The sequence below is a fragment of the Rattus norvegicus genome, chromosome 11 (genome assembly GCF_021556685.1).
Source record: "Rattus norvegicus strain SHRSP/BbbUtx chromosome 11, alternate assembly SHRSP_T2T, whole genome shotgun sequence".
Taxonomy (NCBI): domain Eukaryota; kingdom Metazoa; phylum Chordata; class Mammalia; order Rodentia; family Muridae; genus Rattus; species Rattus norvegicus.
In genome coordinates, this window is record NC_141544.1 from 36,232,367 (window position 1) to 36,238,732 (window position 6,366).

The 6,366-nt window shown below is 36.7% G+C and overlaps 1 pseudogene; it reads left to right on the top strand.

Moving 5' to 3' along the window:
* Positions 1 to 4,916: 4,916 nt before the first annotated feature.
* On the top strand, positions 4,917 to 5,289 carry LOC108352387 (H/ACA ribonucleoprotein complex subunit 3 pseudogene; annotated as a pseudogene).
* The last annotated feature ends 1,077 nt before the right edge of the window (positions 5,290 to 6,366 follow it).

Consider the following 6,366-nt stretch of genomic DNA (forward strand, 5'->3'; position numbering starts at 1 on the left):
ACAGGAGACAACTTCATAAAGAGAACACTAATGGTTCAGGCATTAGGATCAACAATTAGTAAATGGAACCTAATGAAACTGAAAGCTTTTGCAAAGTTAAAGTCACCATCAATAGCACAAAATAGCAGCCCACAAAATGAGAAAAAAATCTTCACCAACCCTACATCTAATAGAGGACTAATATCCAAAGTATATAAAGAACTCAAGAAACTAGACACCAACAAACCAAAAAAAAAAAAAAAAAAAAGCCAAAGCCAAAACAAAAATACCTCAATTTAAAAATTGGGTACAGAGCTTAATAAAGAATTCTCAACAGTGGAATTTCCAATAGCTGATAAGTAGTTAAAGAAATATTCAATATTCTCTGTCATCAGGGAAATGTTATTGAAAACAACTCTGTGATTACACCTTACATGCATTGGAATGGCTAAGTTCAAAAACTCAAGAGACAGCCCATGCTCGTGGAGCAAGGGAGACAATCATGCATTGCTATTGGGAATGTGAACTTAGCAACCAATTTGGTAGTTTGTCAGAAATTTGGAAAGGGTTCTACTTCAAGGCCCAGATATAACACTTTTGGGGATATACACAAAAGATGCCCTACCAGACCACAAGGTCACTTATTCAACTATGTTCTTTATTCATGCAGGTCAGGAAGTAGAAACAACCTAGATGACCCTCAGCTGAAGAATGAATAAAGAAAATATGGTTCATTTACACAACAGTGTATTACTAAGCTATTAAAAACAAGGAAATCATGAAATTTCCAGGCAAATGGATAGAGCTAGAAAATATTATCTTGAATGAAGTAACCCAGACCGAAAGGGTCATGAACTACCATACTCACTTATAAATTCCATTAGCTACAAGTACAGGATAACCATGCTTTAATTCATGGATCCAAAAAAACTAAATAATAAAGAAGGTCCAAGGGGCTATGTGTGAATCTCATTCAGAAGGATTAATATAATTCACAAAGGAGATGGATAAACAGAGAGACGAGTGGGACGGGGGGAATGGAGGGAAACTGGGATGGTGATCATGCATATGGAGAAGTAAAGCAAGAGAGGACTGGGAGAGAGAAGGTAAAACAGTGGACTTATCTCTGAGACTAGCTGTTGACCTGGAACTCTGGAGACTTCTGGAGACTTTAGGGTTACCCTAACTGGGATTGCTAGTAACTAGGGATATGGAAATTGAAGCTGCTATGTCCTGGAGTGTACCAGTGAAGGGAAGGGGGACATCAATCCAATCACTAAGTCTTCAACTCAAAATTTGTCCTCTCTACAAGATTTTCAGGGACTAAAAATAGAGCAGAAACTCAAGAAATGTCTACCAATGACTGGCCCAACTTGAGACAGGTCTCCTGAAAGAGAGCCAAACTCTGATACTACTAATGATATTATGCTATGCTTGAAAGACAGGAGCTTAACATAACAGTCTAACTAGAGTCTTCATACAGTATCAGATAGAAACAGATTCAGAGACCCATGGTTAAACATTAGATGGAGCTCGGGAAAAACAAGAAGACCTATAGAGTCAAATAGCATGGGCCCATTGGGGGGACAAAACAATGAATCTTGCAACCAGAGAGAATTCGGGGGACGAACCTAGACCTCCTAAACATCTGTAGCAGATATGCAGTTTGGTTGTCATGTGGGTCACCTAACTGTTGGAGCAGAGACTATAGGTGACTCTGTTGCCTGCTATTGGATCCCCTTCTTCTAGCTGAACTGCCTTGTAGGGCCTCAGTAGGAGAAGATGTGCCTAGTCCTTCTGTGACTAGATTTCCCAAGGTAGTTTAGAACCCAAACTAGGGCTCCCTTCTATGAGAAGGGGAGGAGGTAATATGGAGAGAAGTTTATGAGGGTAGAACTGGGAGGATAAAAGGGAGGTGGTGTCTACAATAGAGATGTAAATAAACAAATACAGACAGCTAGACAGTTGCAAACATATTCATTAAGAAAGGCTTGATATCTTTTGGGTATATGCCCAAGAGACGTATAGCTGGATCCTCAGGCAGTTCAATGTCCAATTTTCTGAGGAACCTCCAGACTGATTTCCAGAATGGTTGTACCAGTCTGCAATCCCACCAACAATGGAGGAGTGTTCCTCTTTCTCCACATCCTCGCCAGCATATGCTGTCACCTGAGTTTTTGATCTTAGCCATTCTCACTGGTGTGAGGTGAAATCTCAGGGTTGTTTTGATTTGCATTTCCCTTATGACTAAAGATGTTGAACATTTCTTTAGGTGTTTCTCAGCCATTCAGCATTCCTCAGCTGTGAATTCTTTGTTTAGCTCTGAACCCCATTTTTAATAGGGTTATTTTTCTCCCTGCGGTCTAACTTCTTGAGTTCTTTGTATATTTTGGATATAAGGCCTCTGACCTCATAGGTAGCAATGAATATTCTAGTAAGATCACCAGTGGAAGGGGAAGCCCTTGGTCCTGCTAAGACTGAACCCCCAGTGAACGTGATTGTTGGGGGGAGGGCGACAATGGGGGGAGGATGGGGAGGGGATCTGCCATAGAGAAGGGGAGGTGGAGGGGTTAGGGGGATGTTGGCCCGGAAACCGGGAAAGGGAATAACACTCGAAATGTAAATAAGAAACACTCAAGTTAATTAAAAAAAAAGAAAGGCTTGATATCAATTATATTCGCAAACAAATATTAAAGAAATGCTGAAAAATGTCTAAAGTACTTGAATAACCATAAAATTAGAAAATTTACTGTGAAGTTTAATCAGTAATAATGAATTAAAACAAAGATGAATATAAGCTTTGCCTTTAAGTCATCCAGAAGCTTGCTGTTTGTAAAATAATAAAAATCTCTAATTATTATATTTCATAAATTACAATATTTTTATTCTTAACTATTTTGGAAACATAAATTCACTATAAGACAACTTCATTACATTCTCAATACTGAAGTTTGCATCAGTAAATATCTTAGAGCTCCAAGTTTCCTCCAATATTAAATTCTGTTCTATCTAAGAAAATTTTATGTTTAATTCATCAAGGAATACTGTAAGAAACCGAGAAAGGCTTGGAAGTCAAGAAGTCAGCAGGTATGGAATTCAGCCAACTCATTCACTTGCTATCTTCCCTTCATCCTGCATGCAAAGAGACAAACTTCCCATTCCTTTTACCCAATCAAAAGGAACTCGTCTCAGTATTCTATTGGTTTCATTAAGCTTTAAAATTGTAGCCATGTTTTTAAAAAAATTTCATTGTGTACAACGTCCTAAAGTCCCTCACCAGTTATCTTATCATATGTCCTTTTTTAAAACAGAGAGAGAGAGGGGAGAAAGAAAAAGTGATTTTAAAAATTCACATATCTCACTTTCTTCAAGGGTTGGGGGAAATTACAGAGGAGAGAGCAGGAAGGTTATCAGAATTACGGTATGGGAAGGAGTACTGTGGTATCATAGTCCGTGCAACAATGAACTCATACATGTTGTAGCTACTTGTACACGGTCTGAACACAAAAAACACATGAGTAGTACAGGTACAAAAAGAAAGTTACAGGAAGGAATAAAAACATGTAAAAGAAGAGTATATATAGTCACTACAACATCATGTATGTACAAAATTTAAAAGGTAGTAAAACAAATAAAAAAAGAGTAAAACTCTTAAAATGTTTAAAAGTAACAAAATTAATATTCTATTGAGTTTATAGATTTACTAAGTGTTTGTTTTTCTTATATCAACACTTGAGCATTAATGTAATGAGAAAATAAAATTATGTTTTACTAGTACCACAATGAAGTAAGCTTATTAATATACAAATATGTGATTCTAACATTAGTATATGTAAGGAGATAATTCTTTAAGCAAATTATTAAAAGGTAGATCAAATTTACAGTATTTAGTTATATTATCTGGATTTTCCTAATGCTGTTTTTCCTAAAACGTATATATACTATTATAGTCTTTTAACAAATATTCACAACACATGCTATTTATGTGAGTCTCTAGGGATAGAGTGGGAAAATGACAGACTAACAAATCCCTACATTGTCTTTAATACTTTCATATTTTTATTCATAATAATGCTTTAGGGAATCAGGCAAGATTAATTTGAGTCATAGTTAAGTCATATCTGTAGGACCTGTAGCTTCATCTAATAACATATAACTTCCATATGGTAACCTGAAGGTAATCATATCCACAAGTTAGAACTAAAATCAAATGAACAATTACAGAGATCTCAGTAAACTCAGTTCAACACTGAAGAGCATGCCAAAGCCTTTGTTAATTGTTTTCAGCATGTCCATTATGTCAGAACCTACTTACCACTCATGGAAATTTCCTGCATGTGACTTAATGTTATCCACCACTTTTACAAAATTATCATTTGTGGTTTTGTATAATTTATTCTGGGGATTACTGTTTTTTTAACTGTTTGACGAAAATCAATATTAATATAATACCATACAAATTCCAATGAAGATTAGTAGGAAGTGGAAGGCAATTTAGTTCCTGTTCACATAAAGAATGTTTCATTTGTTTTTCTTAGAAAATCAATTTTCTTTTTTATCACCATGATGTCTACAGCAAGTATTTTATCAACTCTTAGACATCTTCACATGCCTTGCCAGCATTTATATGTTGTTCTTCTCCCTTTATTCTGATTGGTGGAGCTTGGCAGAGGCAGGGATGGATCCCGTACATGGACATTGTCATGTACAACAATAATGCCAATATTCTCCTCTCACGATAATAATCCATAGAACAAACATGTTTCTTTGTCCTTTATAACTGATGTTCACACACGAGCTGATTTTATGGCTTATTTTTCAACTCTTTCTATATCTCCAACTGATTTTGATTATGAAAATGATCCAATACTCTGAATACTCTGTAAAAAAAAAGTTGTACTTATTGATGCATAGCTGCTGTTTAAGAGTTTAGCACCAAGACTGAAGCGGCGCACTTTGGGCGAACGCGGCTGGCGGTAAACGTACTGGTGTGTTTTCTGTTGAGGGGCAGTCATGTTTCTCCAGTATTACCTCAACTAGCAGGGCGATCGCGTCTATACTCTAAAGAAATTTGACCCCATGGGACAACAGACTTGCTCTGCCCATCCTGCTCGGTTCTCCCCAGATGACAAATACTCAAGACACCGAATCACCATCAAGAAACGCTTCAAGGTGCTCATGACCCAGCAACCGCGACCTGTCCTCTGAGGGCTTGTTAATCTCTTGTGTTACTCGTCCCCCGGCCGATTATCAGCAACCAAACACTTCATTCCGTGAGCCTGGAAGCCTTCCCATGCTGTTTAGAATCCCCTCTCACGCACTAAAGTCTGTAGTGATGGGCATCGCCCGTAAAAGGAACGACTTTTTTTCCATGTTTTGATTTACTGCCCGGTTATTAAAGATACAATGACTTGAAAAAAAAAAAGAGTTTAGCACCATTCTTGCTTTTTCCAGAGCCAATAACTGATCATGGATATTAAAGCACTTAGCCTATTTTATATCTTGATATGTTAACATTTTCTATGAAAAAATATTTTCCGTGTGTGTGTGTGTGTTTGTGTGTGTGTGTGTGTGTGTGTGTGTGTGTGTGTGTGTGTGTGTGTGTAACTTGTATCTCCTTTTAGCTTCATTTGTTCCTCCTGGTTTCCCATTCTCCATGGACATTTTGAATGAGGATTTTGATTTCTCTGTGTTTTAGCTATCATTGTTTCTCTAACAGTTATTATTATATTCTTAATGAATGCAAGAACTCTCCATCATTGTGGTTTAATAAGATATTCTATTAAATAATTCAAAAAGTAGCATGAACCCAATTTTTTATTACAATGTAGTGACTATAAAGGTCATTTCTGTCTACACCAACTGACAGATTAAAATATAAACTCAAAGCTACAATTAGCTTGAATTTCAGTGATGCCTACTAAAATCCTTATACTTACTTGCCATTTAATAAAATACACTAATTTTTAATACTTTCGATTATTTGTTCTAACATGTCCTTTGATAATCATTTGTTCTGTATCTTTATAGAATATAGAGTCACCATTTGACCTTTGAGAGTTTTGCATCTGTTTTTAACAGTATCCATCTTTCTCTCCCTGCTATTCTCAGATATCCTTTTTTTCCAACTCACTCGACTCTACTCTTAGTACTCCATCAAGACCAATTTGTGAGCCCAGAATATCTTGACTATGTGACCTTATACTGGAGAATAATCAACTCACACTGTGATCTCTCTCTCTCTCTCTCTCTCTCTCTCTCTCTCTCTCTCTCTCATTTTTATTAAATTGGTTATTTTTATTTACATTTCAAATGTTTTTCCTTTTCCCGGTTTCCAGTGATCAGCCCCCTAACCCCTCCCCTTCTCCTTCTATATGGGTGTTCCCA